Genomic DNA, 18601 nt, shown 5'->3' with positions numbered 1-18601 from the left:
TTATAATGTTTTAGTAAACTTCTGGTCCAGTTCTAACTTACTGTATCAGCTAGTCTTATTTTTATTTTCTTTTTAGAAGATTGTTCTTAAATATCTGTATATATGTGTCTGTGGGTTGGGGGGTGCCTCAGGAGGCCAGAAGAGGGTTTCAGATCCCCTGGAACTGGAGTTGCAGGCAGTTATGAGCCAACCACTATGAGAGCTGAGACCCGAACCCAGATCCTCTGCAAAAGCAGCCCGGGCTCTATCCTGCTGAGCCATCTCTCTGGCCAGCCCCCGACTGTTACAACACTTCATCCCTGCACAGAAGACTTGGTGCTTGAAGCATGTGGAATGGCTTCTCTTTTTTCTGGCTGAACCTAGACACCTGGTGAATGTAAGGCATAGGCATGCTTTCTTGTTTGCCAGCACCGTGGGGCTTCAGTGTCGATGTGTTCAGGGTGGTTGGAAATATGTGTGTATTTGTTTTATGATCTGTGAAAATAAAATCAGTTTTGATAGCTTAAAAATAAATGATCAAGGGCTAGTGAGATGGCTCAGCAGTTAAGAGCACTGACCAAAGCCAGGTGTGGTGGCGCATGCCTTTAATCCCAGCACGTGGGAGGCAGAGGCAGGCGAATTTCTGAGTTCAAGGCCAGCCTGGTGTACAGAGTGAGTTCCAGGACAGCCAGGGCTACACAGAGAGAGTTCCAGGACAGCCAGGGCTACACAGAGAAACCATGTCTCAAAAAAACAACAACAACAAAAAAACAAAAACAAAAACAAAAACAAAACAAAAAAAGAGCACTGGCTTCTCTTCCGAAGGTCCTGAGTTCAAATCCCACCAACCACACGGTGGCTCACAACCACTCATAATAAGATCTGACGCCATCTCGCCATCTCCTGGTGTGTCTGAAGACAGCTACAGTGTACTTACATATAACAATAAGTAATCTTTGGACCGGAGCGAGCGGGGCCAGAGCGAGCAAAGGTCCTGAGTTCAATTTCCCAGCAACCACATGATGGCTCACAACCATCTATATAGCTACAGTGTACTAATATACATAAAACAAATAAATCTTTTTTTTAAATCAAATGTTGGCAATTTCATGTCTAACAAGATCTATTTATATGTAATTTAGTATATCTAATGCATACAGCGTTCTTAGCACATGGACCTGAACATACCACAAAGGCAGGGTTGCTAAGAATGCACCATATTGATGATGGGACTCCTTTGAACAGTGGGGAACTAAAATATTAAACCAAAGTAATGTAGAAAAAGGGAAGGAGACATCAAAGTGAAAGTGTTCTCCAGTCTTGCTTTATCCATGGAGAAGATAGGAATATTGATCGTCTCTTGCTTTTTACATCAGGCACCACCATTAAAGTTTTAAAGAGAATCCATTAAATGAGTAGAAAGAAAGGGTAACTTGCAAACTGGTAAATGGGGAAAAGAGACTAAAGAGCGTCGGGTTGGCCGCTAGTGAAAGGTGCTGATTGATCGCACATGCTCACTTCAAGCTGTTTCCTGAAAGCCCAATAAAATGTCATTCAAATGCTCCCCTTAGAGAAGCACGAATCCACGAGGACAGAAAAGGAGACAAAGACAGCCACATTCTGGAAACGGTAAAACTTCTCGGCAGTCAAACAGTAGTTACTGAAAACACATGAAATGATGGCTTTTTGAAATGGCAATCCAGAACGTTAAGAACTTGCTGGGTTTAGCTGTTCAGAGACAGCAGCACTAGATTCTTCTGGACATATGGGGAGGGGGAGGCAGTGGCACCAAAAGAGCAGCAACTGGGTCAAAAGACATGGGAGAAACATGTCTCCTTTAGCTCTACTTAGTAAAGTCAGACACTTGTTTTCTAGATGTCTCACCTCGTGCCTGGGGTGGTGGTGCATGCCTTTAATCCTAGCACTTGGGAGGCAGAGGCAGGCAGATCTCTGACTTTGAGGCCAGCCTGGTCTACAGAGTGAGTTCCAGGACAGCCAGGGCTACACAGAGAAACCCTGGCTCAAAAAAAGGGGGGGGGGGGAATTCTAGACTACAGTCAAATGCTAGTCCTAACCTTTTCCTACTTGTCTCTGTCTGGTTGTTTTTGAGACAAGGTCTCAATGTGTAGCCCCAACTAGCCTGAAACTCATACCCCTCTAGCCTCAGGCTCCACATATCAAGTTCTGTTTTAAGTGTTTCAGGTAAGAATATTATCAGGGAGAGGTGGGGCCTTCCCAACACACCACACTGGGGGAAGCATATCATGGTGGGTCCTTCCAATTGCCTAGTTCTGGGGGAGCAGAGAAAAAGAACTGAGACTGCAAACACCCGGAGGCTTCTGCGCAAACCTTTGTTTAAAACTTTTTTTATTGAGATGGAAAGGTAGGGAGGAAGACAGGGAGGGAAGGAGGGAGTGTGTGTATGTTAGAGTTTCTGTGTGTGTGCACGCTATCATGCACATAGTGAAAACGTACAGAAGTCTCTCCTTCCATCATGAGGGATCCAAGTCAAGTCCGCAGGCTGGACAACAAATGCCTCTACCTGCTGAGCCACCTCACCAGCTTGCAAATATCACTTCATATCCCAAATTCATCAGTTACCAAGAATCTGAGGATGCTAAAGGTGGTGACTCTGTCACCTACTAAAGACAGAAAATGGAGCTAGAGAGATGACTAAGCAGCTAAGAGTACTGTCTACTCCTCCAGAGGACTCAGGTGCAATTCTCAGCACCCACATGGCAGCTCACACCTGTCTGTGACTCCATTCCCTGGTCATCTGCGGGCACCAGACACATGAGGTGTACATACATGTGTGCAGGAAATACACTCATAGGCATAGAAAAAAAATGTAATCTTTTTTTAAATGGCTGAGGGGAGAGTTGAGACAGGGTCTCTCTACATAGCCCTGACTGTCTTGGAGCTCACTAAGCAGGCCAGGCTGGCCTTGAACTCACAAAGATCCAACTGTTTCTGCCTTCAGAGTGCTGGGATTAAAGGCATGTGCCACCACACCTGGTTTATAATTGAAAAAAAAATAAAGACAAAATAAAATATCTTTTGAACCAAAACAATTTACTTATGATCACCTTACCCCATGGTAAAATCTCCACTTGTTCATAGTGGGAGAAGCAAAGTCTGAGCTGGGACCAAGCCATGAACACATGGGCTTCTGCGGAGCATAGGTCATTCAGGCCCACGTTATAGCCACATAATATATTATGCCACGGTGAGGGATTTTCTGTGTCTGTTGTTTCATTCATGTTTCGAGATGTTAGTTTTAGGTAGATGCTTAGATGTGGGATTGGTGGATTAAGCATGAGTGTTGGGTTTGTTTGATATTTCTCACTAAAGGAATTGTTCTCTTTTGTGAGTCTATAAAGCCTGAATAAAAGTGTCTTTAGTTTGTTTGTTTGTTTGTTTGTTTGGCTTGGTTTGGTTTTGCTTTACCTGCCTGGAGTGGTAGCCCGTGCCTGCAATCTCAGCACTAGAGAGACACACACCACATTTATACACATAACACACACACACACACACACACACATACACATATCACACACACACACACACACACACACACACACACACACCACTAAATGAATATAATAACAAAAGCATACCTGACAATCTGACACATGAGAAAGTACATGAAAATTCACGTACTTCCTGACAATCTGACACATGAGAAAATCTATTTTCATGTACTTCTGCTGTTCCCGTTCCTCCCACTATTAGTAAAGCGGGCATATATTCTAGTCTGAATGGTTATTTGACCTTTCTGTGACTGTTTTGCTCATCTCTTTCCCTTCATTTTCTACTGAAAATCTTATCTTTTATATTCACAGCATATATATATATGATGATCTGTTTCTTATTAGTGATTGTATCAGTCAGGGTTTTCTAGAGGACCGAAACTGATACAATGAAATATATATATGCACATATGCACCATATATGATATATATGGTTTACTACAGGCTATCATTCAGCTGGTCTGACAATGGCTGTCTACCAATTGAAAGGCCAAGAATCCGGTAGTTGTTCAGTCCACAAGGCTGCATGTCTCAGCTGGTCTTCAGTATATGCTGGAATCACAAAGAAACAAGCTCTAATGCCAGTGAAGGAATGGATTTGCCAGCAAGGGCAAGCAGGCAAAGGGCAAAAACTTCCTTCTTCCATGTCCTTAATATATGTTGTCACCAGAAGATGTGGCTCAGGTTAAAGATGGGTCTTCCCATTTCAAATGATTTAATTAAGAAATGTCTTTCACAAATGTACCCAGTTGGGTTGACGAGATGGCTCAGCGGGTAAGAGCACTGACTGCTCTTCCGAAGGTCCTGAGTTCAAATCCCAGCAACCGCATGGTGGCTCACAACCACCTGTAATGAGATCTGACGCCCTCTTCTGGTATGTCTGAAGACAGCTACAGTGTATTTATGTATAATAATAAGTAACTCTTTGGGCCAACCAGAGCAAGCAGGGTTGACCTACAGGACTACAGGATTGAACAGAGGTCCTAAAAATTCAATTCCCAACAACCACATGAAGGCTCACAACCATCTGTACAGCGATAGTGTAGTCATATACATAACATAAAAATAAATAAATCTTTTTTAAAAATATACCCAGCTGCTTCAGTTTTAGTTAATTCCAGATGTAGTCAAGTTGACAACCCAAAACAACCACCACAGTGATATAAGTTTATTGGAGCTTGCCAGCAAGTGCTTCCCCGACCGAGACAACTCGCCAGTCAGGTTTTCTCTTACTTTGCTTACTATGTTTTATTTGTTTGTTTGTTATGTAGAGCATTGCTTAGTATTTATGCCATTAAATTTACCTTGCATCATTTTGAACTTGGGAGTCAGAATTATAACAAGACTCACTGCTTCCTGGCATTAAAGGAAACTGCCTGCTTTTTTCTTCATGTCCCAGTGTGAAAGGTTTCTTTAATGGGTCAATCAATAGTCCAGATGCTTGGCATAGCCAGGTGTGGTGAGACATGCCTTTAATCCCAGAACGCAGGAGGCCGAGGCATGTAAATGTCTGTGAGTTTGAGGCCAGCCTGGTCTCTATGTAGTGAGATTCCCATCTCAAAAAAAAAAAAAAAGCAAACTTGAGCAAGAATGTTGACATATACTTTAATCCCAGCACATGGGAGGCAGAAGTAGGTGGACCTCTGATCAGATAGAGCTGCCAAGGGACTTCTCCCGCAGCCATCCAGGCACCTGGAGTCCGTCGCAGTGTGGTCCAAGTAGACCTGGCTCTGGCTCCTGCTAGGTCTACTTCTGGCCGACCTTGGAGTCAGCCACGTGACAAGAGTTGTGCAATACACAGGATGGGAGAGTTGTGGGCTCACCCAGGGTTCCACACAGATTTCAAGATCTGGGGGTGAAGGTGGGAGAAAGCATATGGCAGAATCTGAATCTCGTAGCCCCCTGGGAGGGCAATGGCGGAAACAGTGACAGTGGAAGCCATACTGCTGTGACCCCAGGAAGTCAGAGATGCCAGCAGTGGAATGTCTGCCAAGGAAAGCCACATCCTGGGCCACAGTGGTGGGGCTGCCCAAACCCTACATCATAGCATCACATGCCCACAGGGTACAGGATCTGCCATTTCCCTTGCTGGGGTTGGATCTGGCCCCAATTTCCATTTTTATGTCTCTATTCCATTTGGATCAGGGATATTTATCTCACATCATATGGAAGTCTGTAACTTGTGGGGTTTTTTTGTTTGTTTGTTTGTTTGTTTTTTGTTTTTTGAGACAGGGTTTCTCTGCATAGCCCTGGCTGTCCTGAAACTCACTTTGTAGACCAGGCTTGGCCTCGAACTCAGAAATCTGCCTGCCTCTGCCTCCTGAGTGCTGGGATAAAAGGTGTGTGCTACCACGCCCAGCTTATTTTTATTTCTATTCTTATAGATGCTTGTTACTAGGTGTTTGCTGAGAGTGATGGGGAACACTCTGGACTTGGACTTTTGTATAATGATAGAACTGGTGAGAATTTGAGGACTATAGGAAACATCCTATATTGGGCAGTGGTGGTACACACCTTTAATTCCAGCACTCAGGAGGCAGGGACAAGTGAATCTCTGAGTTTGAGGCCAGCCTGGTCTACAGAGCGAGTTCCAGGACAGCAAAGGCTACACAGAGAAACCATGTCTTCAACAAACAAACAAACAACAACAATAACAACAACAAAAGAGAGAGAAGAAGAAAGAGAGGGAGGGAAGAAGAAAAGGAGAGAGAAAGAGGGAGGGGTTCTAAATGCATTTTGTGTGATGAGATGGATGTGGGCCTTTGAGGGAGGTCAGGGGTAGGATATGAAATGCTTTTCCCCAAATTATGCTTTGTCTCCAGTCAATGTACAGAGGTTTCGGAGGTGGAGCTTCTGGGAAGTGACCATGTCCCAGGGTTCTAACTGAATCAATGGATCAATTCTTAGCTGGTTGTAATTTTTGGGATGTGGGACTTAGTTGTGTGTTGTGCCTGTGAAGTGTCCACCTTGTCTCTAATTCCTCTTTCTGTCTTTCTACTTCTTGGCTCCTCTGAGGTGAACCGTTTTGTTCTTCTTTCCATATTGGTCCACTTACCCACAATCCCAGAGACACAGAGCCCGTTGACCAGGCACTGAAATCCTGGAAACAGGAACCCAAATCAATCCTCCCTCCTCTAGACCATTTCTTGGACATTTCGTCAAAGCGATGAAAAATCAAATTGGGTTGGGGAGATGACTCAGCTGGGTAAACATGAAGCTTCCCAAAACTCATGTAAACCTGAACCCATGTCTGTAGTCCCAGGATGGGAGACAGAGACTGGAGAATGCCTGCAAGTTAGTTCATGGGCCAGCTAGTCCTCAAGAGACAGCTAGAGACCCTATCTCAAACAAGATGTAAGGCAAGGACCAACAGTTGAGACTGCTCTGTCCCTTCTGCCTGTTTGTGTCACCTGAGCATCCTTACTCACAAACTAGAGCATGCACATATGTGCACACATGCACATGAGAATTAAACAACAAGAAAAGAAACGTTCATTCATGGGCTGGAGGTGTAGCTCAGGTGTAGAGAGCTTGACTAGCAGACACAAGCTCTGGCATTTCATCCTGGCACCATGGAAACTGGAGATGCTGGTGTACATCTGAAGTCCTCAAATTTGGGAGGTGGAAACAGGCGGATCAGGAGTTTAAGGTCTTCCTCAGCTATGCAGTGAGTTCCAGTCCAGCCTGGGCTCTATGGCCCTATTGATTAACATGGGAACGCAAATATGGTCCATGGACAGCATGCTGGTGGATAGCAAAGGAACGCCATAATCAATAGAAAATTCAGAGTGATTTGGCAAAAGTCGGGCGTGAATCACAGCCAGATCACATAGTTTGAGGCCACAGAGCTGCACTGAAAAGTTAGAATGTTGCAACTCCTCAGGTCTTTGCCCTCATTTGTAAAATGAAGGTGATACCAGTACCCAACTCTAGGGCTACACACTGAAATAACGCTTTTTAAACATGATTTATTTAAAGTCATGTGGTGATGAACCACATCTTTAGTCCCAGCACTCGGGAGACAGAGGCAGGTGGATTTCTGTACATTTAAGGCCAACCTGCCCTACAGAGCTACTTCCAGGACAGCCAAGTGTGGGAACAGGGACCGGGAAATAGGGTGGGGGAGTGGAAGCGGAGCCCACAAAGATTCCCTGGGATTTGGACTCTGGAGACCAGCATCGAGGTCCAGCTCTAACTTTACTGTTTAGTACATATGCTGATATGCAGTTTTTCAGCCAATTAGGGTACGTTTATGTATCCAGGGACAAATCTGGGTGCAACATGTGTTGTTTAGCTGAATCTGTCCCATCTGATCATGAGCCTGTAGGGCAGGTGCCTGTCATCCAGGAAGATTTCTGTGAAGGCCAGGGGAAGGAGCCACCACTCTGCCCTCTGGTCCTGTGAGTTGTCTCATGGTGTGCCAGGATGAAGCCTATGTCTCTTCACTCTCCTTCCCACTTGTTCCTCCACCAGGTTTATTTCCACTTTCCCCACAGCCAAGGCTGCAAGCCCGTCACAAAAATAAGTAAGTAAGTAAGTAAATAAATAAATAAATAAATAAATAAATAAATAAATTTTATTTATTTTTAATTAATTTATTATTTTGGTTTTTTTTGAGACAGAATTTCATGTATCCCTGGCTGACCAGGAACTCACTTGTAGACCAGGCAGGCCTCAAGCTCTAGAGATCCACTTGCGTCTGCCTCCCGAGTGCAGGATTAAAGATGTGTATCCCTAAGCCGGGCAAGATGTGTTTACTTTTATTTCCCACGTCTGGGTGTTTCTCCAATATGTATGTAAGTGTGCTGTGTGTGTATCTGGAACTAGAAGAGAATATTGGACCCCTGGAACTGGAGTTGGTTGTAAACCATCTAGGTGCAAGACACAGTGGTCACATGAAAATACACAAGAGAATAAAACCTGGGTGGAAAAGAGGCTCTGCCCCCTGCAGGTCAGTAAGAGAGAAAAGCAGGGATAAATAGGGAGTTCGGGAAGGAATAGAATCAGTTTAAGTGGGACTAAAAGGTCACTGAAGGAGTGGTAAGGCCCAGGAAGAAGAGCCTGAGGAACAGGGTGTGGAGTTCCCAGTAGACATGAAAGTCCCAGTGGGACAGCATGGGCAGAAGGAACTGGAACTAAGACACATGGTGGGGACAGAGGGCTCGCCTCTCTGGGATATGAAGAAGCAGCAGGAGCAGAGGCCCTGGCAGAAGTCAGGAAGGGAAGACAGAGTCCCATTGAGGCCCAGCCCACAAAGGAATGTGTTGTCAGGGTCAGTGGAAACAGGAAGGGGAGGCCTTAGGAAATGGGAGGGGCCCCTTGCTCCCAGGAGTGAGGTAATATCCTGTGGATTTGGGTGAGAAGTGTCAGACATGCCCAAAGTCTATGAAAGCAACATGGTCACAGAAGCCCACATGGCTGGAAATGGAGGGACGCATGCTACCGTGTCTTGGAGAGTCATAAGATACAACCCCCAGGTAGTGTACCAGAAAAGAAGTTTAACAAGAAGCTCAGGGGAAGGTGGCCCAGGTCTTCCAGGTTTCCTGAGTCTGGCCCAGGAGGACTGGAGAAAACTGATGGATAGTCTCCTTTTACATTGCACCCTCTGTGTATCTCTTAGTACTCAAGTCAACACTCCAAAGCAGAGGTTTCTCTCTACAGAGAAACCAGGATTCAAAGAGATGTCAGCTCTTGTTCAAGGTCTTATCCTGGGTCAATTTCAGGCCTATGGCCTCTGATGTCCAGTTCAGTTCACTGCCTTGTACTCAGAGGCTACTCAAGAGCTCATCTCCTACCCAAAGCAGCAGCTGAAACATCTGCTCTTCTCAGCGGGAGAAGCCAGTGCTCAGGCACGAAGCCAGTTACTTTCCCGTTGTCCCACGATGTTGATGATTCAGGGACAAGGCTGTTAGAGACACATGTTGACTAATGTGAATACAGGAAAAGAAACCCAGGGCCAGGCAGAGGCTAGCCAGTCTCAAGTCAAGGTGCAGCTACCAAGTCACCCTGAGACTGGGACTGCCCTCTTGTCCCCTCCTCAGTCTCCCTCTTCCCTCAAACTCCTCACAGTCAGAAGTAAATCTAGCTACAGCTAGGACACCAAGTTCCCAGACCTCCAACATGCCTCTATGACCTGTCTGCCCTCTGAGACCATGGTCCACAGAGACTGTGAAGTTACCTCAGCCTGGTGTTTATGCCACTGACGCCCGTTGATGGAGCAATGCTAGGTGGGGCCAGTGACGTCGACTGATACCACAAGATGTACCCAGCATGATGAATAAACACCGTGCTGGTGTGCCAGACAAGATAAATGTTATTATTTGTGCCACTTGTCTTGAGAGAGACCCCTGTGCACCATCACAGGAAATGAATACTGAGAGAGATGTCGGTGGAGACCAGGGCAAGAGGCAGAGAGAGGAGAACCTTAGGGCCAGAGATGATGACAAGACAACAGAAGATCATGCGCTGGTAAAAAAAAAAAAAAAAAAAAAACCAATCACAGAGTGAGTAAGAGGTGGCAAAGGTGTAGAACCCGACCTTCACCCTGGCCCCGGGTTTCTCAGAATCCTGGGAAGGGGATGGTTCATCCAGTTACATAACTAGCATAGCCAGAAAGGAGCCATGCCAGATTCGCAGAAGAGGGTTTCACCACATCGCATGAAAGAAATGGCCCAGAGGGTGTTTGTTTGTTTTTTATTTATTTGGATGAGATGTCGCCATGTAGCCCTGGCTGACCTGGGACTCGCTGTGTTGACCAGGCTGGCTTCAAACTCACAGGGATCTCCTTGCCTCTGCTTCCTGGGTGCGGGGAATAAAGCCAGGAGCCACCACTATGCATGGCCCATTACTATTTGTAAGACAAGGTTTCACAATGTTGCCCAAGTTGGCCTCAAACTCTTGGATTGAAGAGATCCCCACTCCCACCCCTGTATAGAGGGAGGGTCTTGAGTCATGCAGCTGGGGATGGAGCTCAGTGGATAGTGTTTGCCTGCCACGCAGGCCGTCCTGGCTTCAATACAATGCACTGCCATGAATGGCCACTGGCTCGGGGCATAGAGCCAGTCCAGGATGTTCAAGCTTGGGTTCAGTCCTCAAGATACCGAGCAGCAGAAACAAACCACGAACCCAAACAAACAATAAGAACAAACTGAAGCAGCCTCATGGTGGCCTGACTGATCCATAGGTAGAAATAAACAGGCCTTTTGAGTATAAGATCTTTTTTTTAAAAGATTTATTTATTTATTATATGTAAGTACACTGTAGCTATCTTCAGACACTCCAGAAGAGGCATCAGATTTCGTTACAGATGGTTGTGAGCCACCATGTGGTTGCTGGGATTTGAACTCGGGACCTTCAGAAGAGCAGTCAGCGCTCTTAACCACTGAGCTATCTCGCCAGCCCTGAGTATAAGATCTTATGTGTTAAAATATTAAAAATGCATAAATTAACCAAAAGCTTTATATTTGGGTGCCTCTGTGTCTGTCTGTCTGACTGGCTCTCTCTCTCTCTCTCTCGTCTCCCTCTCTCTCTTTCTTTGAGACAGGGTTTCTGTGTAGCTCTCATAAGCTATGTAGAACTCCACTCCTAGTGATTCCTCTGCCTCTGCCCCTTTCCGAGTTCATCTTATAAAAGAACACAATACAGAAAATGTGAAGATACACATAAGCAAATAGAAGACCGTCACTCATAATTATACTATCAGCAATTATATATTCTTCTATATTATTTATCTAGGAATATGTTCACATAAACATTTTTATCATAGTGTGTGTGTGTGTGTGTGTGTGTGTGTGTGTGTGAAGAGACAGAGAGAGAGAGAGAGAGAGAGAGAGAGAGAGAGAGAATGTGTGTGTAGATGCAGGTAGAGGCTGACATCAGGACAGATGTGTCTTAACTAGCCTCCACCTTATTTTTTGAAGTAGTAGCTCTCACTGAACCTGCTTGATTCAACTTGGCTTCCAGACAACGAGCCTCAGAACCCAGAGCTGGGGTTCCAGTGTGTGGCTACTCCTGGCTTTTCCATGACTTCTGGGACTCCAGGTTCAGGTATTTGTGCTTGTGAGGCCGACACTTTTCCTACTAAGCCATCTCCCCATCCCGGTATAACTACTTTTTATTTTAGTGTACACACACGTACACACACGTACACACACACACACACACTAGAGGACAACTTGTGTGAATCATCTCTCTCCTTCCATCATTTCCATCTTGTGGGTTCTGTGGATCCAACTCAGATCAGCAGGCTTGGCAGCAAGAGCCTTTATCTGCAGAGCCACTTGCTGGTCCGCATTGTGGCTCTTGATGGATGAGAATGTGGGCATACTGTGATTTATCCGGCATGCTCCTCTTACTGCATTGTTTCTAAGTTTTAGCGTTACTAATAGGGTTAGAGAGAGAACAATTGTAACAAGGGATTCTGAGCCCTCTTTTGGCTTCTGTTGGGTCCTTGCAGTCATGGGGTACACTCACAACACAGTCACATACATACTTATAAAAACTTTAAAAATAATAAAATTAACGTATAAATAAGATTATAATGAACATTCTTAGTGAGATATATGTGCTTCATGATTATTTTCCTCAGATTGAAAGGGGAAGTGGAAGAACACTGTGCTGGACAAGCTAGATCCTCTCCATGAATCCTTTGCCGCAAGTACCCCAGCCCTCCCAGGCGCCTGGCACCAGCGGCCTCCATACTAAAGGAGAGATGCAGAGCAGAGCCTCTGGCAGTCTGTCTAGGCCACTTCTGTAGACAAGTGTGCAGAAATGGCTAACTGAGGACAATACCTGCTCTCACTTGGGGCTGAGCTCTCCTAAAAACAGAGGAGAAGCCAGGCGATGGTGCACACATCTTTAATCCCAGCACTCGGGAGGCAGAGGCAGGTGGATTTCTGAGTTTGAGGCCAGCCTGGTCTACAGAGTGAGTTCCAGGACAGCCAGGGCTACACAGAGAAACCCTGTCTTGGAAAACCAAAACAAACAAACAAACAAACAAAAAAAAGACTCAGCCATATCAAACTCACCAGCCTTCCTGGTAAGCGCTTTGCCAGCCGTCTCCTCAGCCTGATCTTGCCAATTCTGTAGATCTGTCAGGAGGCTGCAAGCAGAAGCGCTCGTCATGTAAAGGTTGGGCTGAGCCTGGGGATATGGTGACATGGTCTGCTTCTAAGGCAGCTCATGCATGTGGCTGGCAAGTTTGGGGCAGAGTTTCCATTCATCTCTTTAGGGAACTCTCCATAGGACTGCTGGAATATCCTCAGACATCATGGCTATCTTCCTGACTGCAGTGGTTCCAGAGAAAGAGTCAGGGAGCCGCAATGCCCTCTACACCCCTCCTTTGGGCACATACAGTCTGTCTTCCACAACAGCTCCTTGATTACACAGACCACCCAAACTGTGAATACCGGTATGGAGGAGTGCAGGGACCATCAGTGAATGAAGGTGATTAAGCAGTGTAACCCCACCCACCCCCACACACACCAAGAAATGACTAACTCCTTACTACTTCATCCAAATGAACATGCACATAAGACTTGACGAGAAAAGATGTGCTAATTCCAGTCATTATTGCTTGAACAAATGTTTATTGAGCACCTACTAGTGGAGGCTCCAATTAAGGGACCAGTCTACAGTTAAGATCAGGGACACAAGGCAGTACCCTCCAGCCCTACATGGGTGTGACAGTTCTAAGTCCCAGATCTTTAATCCCTAGAGCACTAGCCCACCATATCAGAACCTCCTTCCCATGCTCGGAAATTCCAGACTCTCTAATGTGCTTCTCTGCTCTCAGCTGCTCGCCATCCTTGCCAAGACCACCAGGACCCCACTCTATTTGTTCTCAGACATAGACATCCCCAGAGAACCTCAGGCTAGTTTCTTTCTCTGAAGAGCAGGCTTGGACTTCCAGTGCCAACAGCAGAAGGCCAGGATGCCCCCAGGCAGGAGCTGCTTTTGACCCTGCCAGGGAAATCTCTCAAAAGCCCACTGACCTGAAGAGAAGGTGGGCGACATGCTAGTCCATCAGTCCTACCTTGGCTAGGGCAGCCCTGTGGGGAAGCACCAGGATACTGCTTCTTTCAGATTCTAGAAGTCACAGGCCTGTGAGGAGGGGAAGGACAACCAGGGACTCAAGGTCGTCCTTAGCTACACGGTGAGTGTGAAGCCATCCTAGATCCTGTGAGACTGTAGAGAGCCCGGGGACACTGCTGGGAAGAAGGCGAGTTGAAGTGGCTACTGTGAAACCTATGGTTCTTCCTTCCTTAAAACTAAGCAGAGAGGGAGGAGAGACAGCCCAGTGGGTAAGAGCACTGGTTACTCTTTTAGAGGACCCACGTTCGATTCCCAGCACCTACGGGATAGGTCACAATGGTCTGGAACTCTGTTTCATGCATGTGGTGCACAGACATACATGCAGACAAATGTTTATACATTTAAAATAATTATAATTAATTAATTAATTAATTAATTAAAAACCAGCCACGGAGAGCCTGGAGATGTGGTCAGTGGTTACGAATGCTGGCTGCACAGTCATGAGGTCTGCAGTTCGGTTTTTACTTGGGAGCCAGAGACAGGCGGATTTCTGAGTTTGAGGCTAGCCTGGTCTACAAAGTGAGTTTCAGAACAGCCAGAGCTATACAAAGAAACACTGTCTCGAAACAAACAATACACACACACACACACACACACACACACACACACACACACACACACACACACACACACACATACTGTAGCTGTCTTCAGACATACCAGAAGAGGTCATCGGATCCCATTACAGATGGTTGTGAGCCACCATGTGGTTCCTGGGAATTGAACTCAGGACCTCTGGAAGAACAGTCAGTGCTCTTAACCACTGAGCCATCTCTCCAGCCCAGAGTTCAAATCTTAGCACTCAAGTAACAATCTGGGTGTCCACCTAGGCTAATGTCTCCAGCTCCAGTGGGGTGAAGACAGGAGGATCCCTGGGGCTTGCTGTCTTTCAGAACAGTTGAGAAAATGGGAGGCCAGCTTCAGGAAGTAACCCTCCCTCAACAGAAAAGGTGGCCAGTAACAGAGGAGGAACAACAGGCCCTCTTCTGGTCTCCATGAAGGCACACAGGTGACATAGCTGCACCCTATGTGCGTGCACACACAGAGAGAAGTTGACGAATAGACCTTTTTAAAAAGTTAAGCATAGAATTACCACATGACCCACCAGTGTCTCCTCCAAGATACACAGTCGGAAGCACAAGGAGCAGGGACTGGGATGGCTCTGAGTGCAGCTGAGTTCATCACAGTATTCACAATGGCTGAATGAGGATGTGTTTTCTGTCTGGGGTGTGTTGCTACAATTCCTTCCTTGGGAAAAACATAAATACTACTCCTCCTCTTGAGGTCCAGTGACTCCAAGTTCACTGTGGAAACAATCAGTTTCCTGGGTTTATTTACAAAGCAATGTGAGAGGAGTGCCAGCAGAATCATAGGTGACTATAAAATAGCCATGCTGAAATGTCTTCACCCAGCAGGGATAGTGATTTCCCCATGGCTGTGTAGAAGGAACCTCCTACCCTTAACCGTCCCCATCTCTACTGTCTAGCTCCTCTCCCAATACCACATGCAGCTAGGCAGTGATGGTACACTCCTGTAACCCTAGCACTTGGGAGGCAGAGGCAGGCAGATCTTTGAGTTTGGAGGCCAGCTTGGTCTACAGGGTAGTGAGTTCTAGGACAACCAGGGCTACACAGAGAAACCCTGTCTCAAACAATCAGAAGGAAGGAAGGAAGGAAGGAAGGAAGGAAGGAAGGAAGGAAGGAAGGAAGGAAGGAAGGAAGGAAGAAAAGAAAGGAAGTGAAAGAGAGAGGGAGGGAGGGAGGGAGGAAGGAAAGAGGAAGGAAGGAAGGAAGGAAGGAAGGAAGGAAGGAAGGAAGAAAGGAAGGAAGGAAGGAAGGGGAAGAAAAAAGTAGTATAAAAGTTCATTTTTATATCCCAGATCTTGGGCTGGAAGGATGGCTCAGTGGTTACCAGCACTTGCTGAAGACCTGGGCTTTGTTCTCAATACCCACATGGTGACTTACAAGTGTCTGTAACTTCATTTCAAGGAAATCTGGCATCCTCTTCTGACCTCTGAAGGCACTGGGCATGCATGTGGTGCAGGCAAAACACTCATACATATAAAACAAAAATAAATCTTTAAAAATAATTCCAATGTCTGGGACTGGAAGGATGGCTCAAAGGTTAAAACCCTTGCTGCTCTTTCAGAGGACCCGTGCTCAGTTCCCAGCACTCACGCAGTGCCTCACAACTGTCTGTAACTCCAGTTCAGGGTATTGGATGCCTTCTTCACATCTCTGTGGGCACCAAGCATGCACATGATACACACACATACCTGCAGGTAAAACAATCATGCCCAGAAAATAAAAATAAAAATAAATCTTTTTTAAAATTCTAATGTTTGCAGGGTGGTGGCGGCTCACATTTTTATTCCCAGTACTCAGGAGGCAGAGTTGAGGATCCTAGTGACTGAGCCACCAACCAAAGAGCAAGCACGGGCTGGTCCAAACACCACCACCACCACCACCCCCACATACACACACAGAGACACATGTATCAGTGGACTGCCTTGTCTCGCCTCAGTGGGACAGGATGCACTTAATCCTACAAAGACTTGATGCACCAGGGTTGGGGGATACCTGCGAGGGGGCAACCTTCTCAGAGGCAAAGGGGAGGGATGTGGGGGAGGAACACTTCAATGGAGGACTGGGAGAAGGGACAGCGTTTGGATGTAAATAAAGAAAGAAAGAAAACCAGGAGAAAAATTCCAACGTTTTAGAAATTTATAAAATAAAAACGGAAGCCCCTTCTTCCTCACAGGAGTCCTGGGAGCGGTTCCTTTAGCATCCGGCCTCCTTTCTCCGGTAAGAGCCTGATGCTGGGCTTGGAGCATGATGAGACAGGACCCAAGCCTGCTCCTTGTACAAGAGTATCCCTGCTCATCTATGAACATTTCACCATCACAGCTTCCATCACAGCTTGGCAGCTAACAGAAAAGTTTCCAGTCTGTAGATCACGTGTTCAAATCCCAGGTCCACCCCTAGGGACCCAACTGCCTTTTCTTCCCCTCTTCACCACTGAGGTCACAGTCTGTTAAAAGGATGACACAATGACCCAACGCGGATAATTGTTTGTCAGAAGCGCCTCACAGGCCTTGCTACTGGGCCTTTCTCCATGGCGGTCTCAGATGGGTGGTTAGCCTTCTCGTGGACTTCATTTTCCCTTCTTCAACCCCTCCTCCCTCTGTACTCTCCAAAGGCCTGTTGAAGCCATCTGGATTTCAAATCTCCTTCCTGCCATTTTTCAGGGTCTCCTGTTCATTGCCCAGCATGGTTAACAGTGCCTCTGACTGATGGGTGCTGAGGTCCAGCTATCTTAACTACACACTGCCTTGGGTTATCATATTCAAATACAGTCTCTGTGTTCATCAGTTTTCTGTCACCATTACAAATACCCACGAGAAATCAACCTAATGTGGAAAAAAAAACAGTTTATTTTTCTCTAAGGGTCTCAGAGATTCCAAGGCCAGTTAGCCTGTTACTTTTGGACCTATGTCAAGAAGGGCATCATGGCGAGAACATGTGTTTGAAGGAAGTTGTTTACCTTGTGCTGACAGGGAAGCAAGGAGGGAGAGCAGAGAGACCAGGCACCTGTATCCCTTTCAAGGACCATGATACCTCCAGTGACTTTTCTCCCACTGGGTCCCAGCACCTAAAGATTCCACCACCTCCCAACAGTGCCAGGGGCTAGTGGTCACATCTTACCACATGGGCCTTTGAGGGACAGCTCAAATCCAAGCTGTAGCAATAGACGTATGTATCGTGTATTTGTCAACATATCATTAACTTAAAATCTTTGGGAGATATTTTCATAAATATCTGGGAATGGTGACATACATTTGTAATCCCAGAATTTAGGGCTGACCCTAGGGTCAGGAGTTCAAGGCTGTTCTGGACTATGGAGCCAGACCATCACACATCCAAAATAGAATACCAGAGCTGGGAATGTGGCTCAGCCAGTCGAGTGATTGACAAGCATACACAAGACTCTGAGTTCAGTCTCCAGCACTGGATAAGCCAGGCATGATGGCTCAAAAAATCTCAGAATGTGGGAGGTAGGGGATAGGAGGGGTATCAGCATGCCAGAGTCACCCTTAGCTACAGGCAAGGTCAGGGCTAACCTGTTCTAGTCTCTGTCTGTCTGTCTGTCTGTCTGTCTGTCTGTCTGTCTCTCTCTCTCTCTCTCTTAAAAAAATACAGAGGTTTGTAGACCCATATCAGGACTCCCCTCTTCCCCTTGAACTCAGCTGTCAGAGGGTCCCTGAACAGGACAGATGAGACTGGTCACTTAAGCCCAGACAGATGTCACTTTCAATTTGTCCAGTATCTTAGCTGCTAGAGATGACCTGGGATAAACTGGGCTATGGGAGACTAGGTCCACTCAGTGTCTTAGCACAAAGGGGGTGGCTCTTTCCTTGAGGAGCAACCAATCTTCTAAGGACTAAGCCTCCTGCAGACAGGCCAGCATGACTTGTGCAGGCAGGGCAAAGACTATGGCTTCCAAAGGCCAAGGCACATAGGGCTTCCTAAGAAGGGATGAGAAGGTGTGTCGGGTAAGGCTCTTACTTGGTGGACCCCTGTATGGATGGAAAGGTCAGAGGACAACTTTCGAGTGTAGGTTGGGTTCCCTCCCTTTACCATGCGGGACCTGAAGATTGGGCTCAGGTAATCTAACCTGACCGCAAGCGCCTTTACTTGCTGAGCCATCTGCTGGAATGGACCTCTGTGCTGGAAGATGTGAGCCAGAATTTAACTGATTGGACTAGGTTTTTAAAAATCCTGCAAAGTTGGAGGACACAGCTTAGAAAAAAAGACATCAGGGAAAGCAGGAGAGGACTCTAGCTGCCGTCACCATAAACCAGACTGGTGGAGAGCTATGCTGCCTTTGTCCCTCTTCCCCCTGTCCTTCTTTTCTTCTTGTCTTCCCTTTCCTTCTTCCTTCCCTTCGTCCCTCCTCTCTCTTCCTCCCTTCCTCCCTTTATTCCTTCCTTCCTACCTTCC

The sequence above is a fragment of the Mus musculus genome, chromosome 9, assembly GCF_000001635.26.
Source record: "Mus musculus strain C57BL/6J chromosome 9, GRCm38.p6 C57BL/6J".
NCBI classification, from domain to species: domain Eukaryota; kingdom Metazoa; phylum Chordata; class Mammalia; order Rodentia; family Muridae; genus Mus; species Mus musculus.
Note: the sequence above shows the minus strand (reverse complement) of the source record.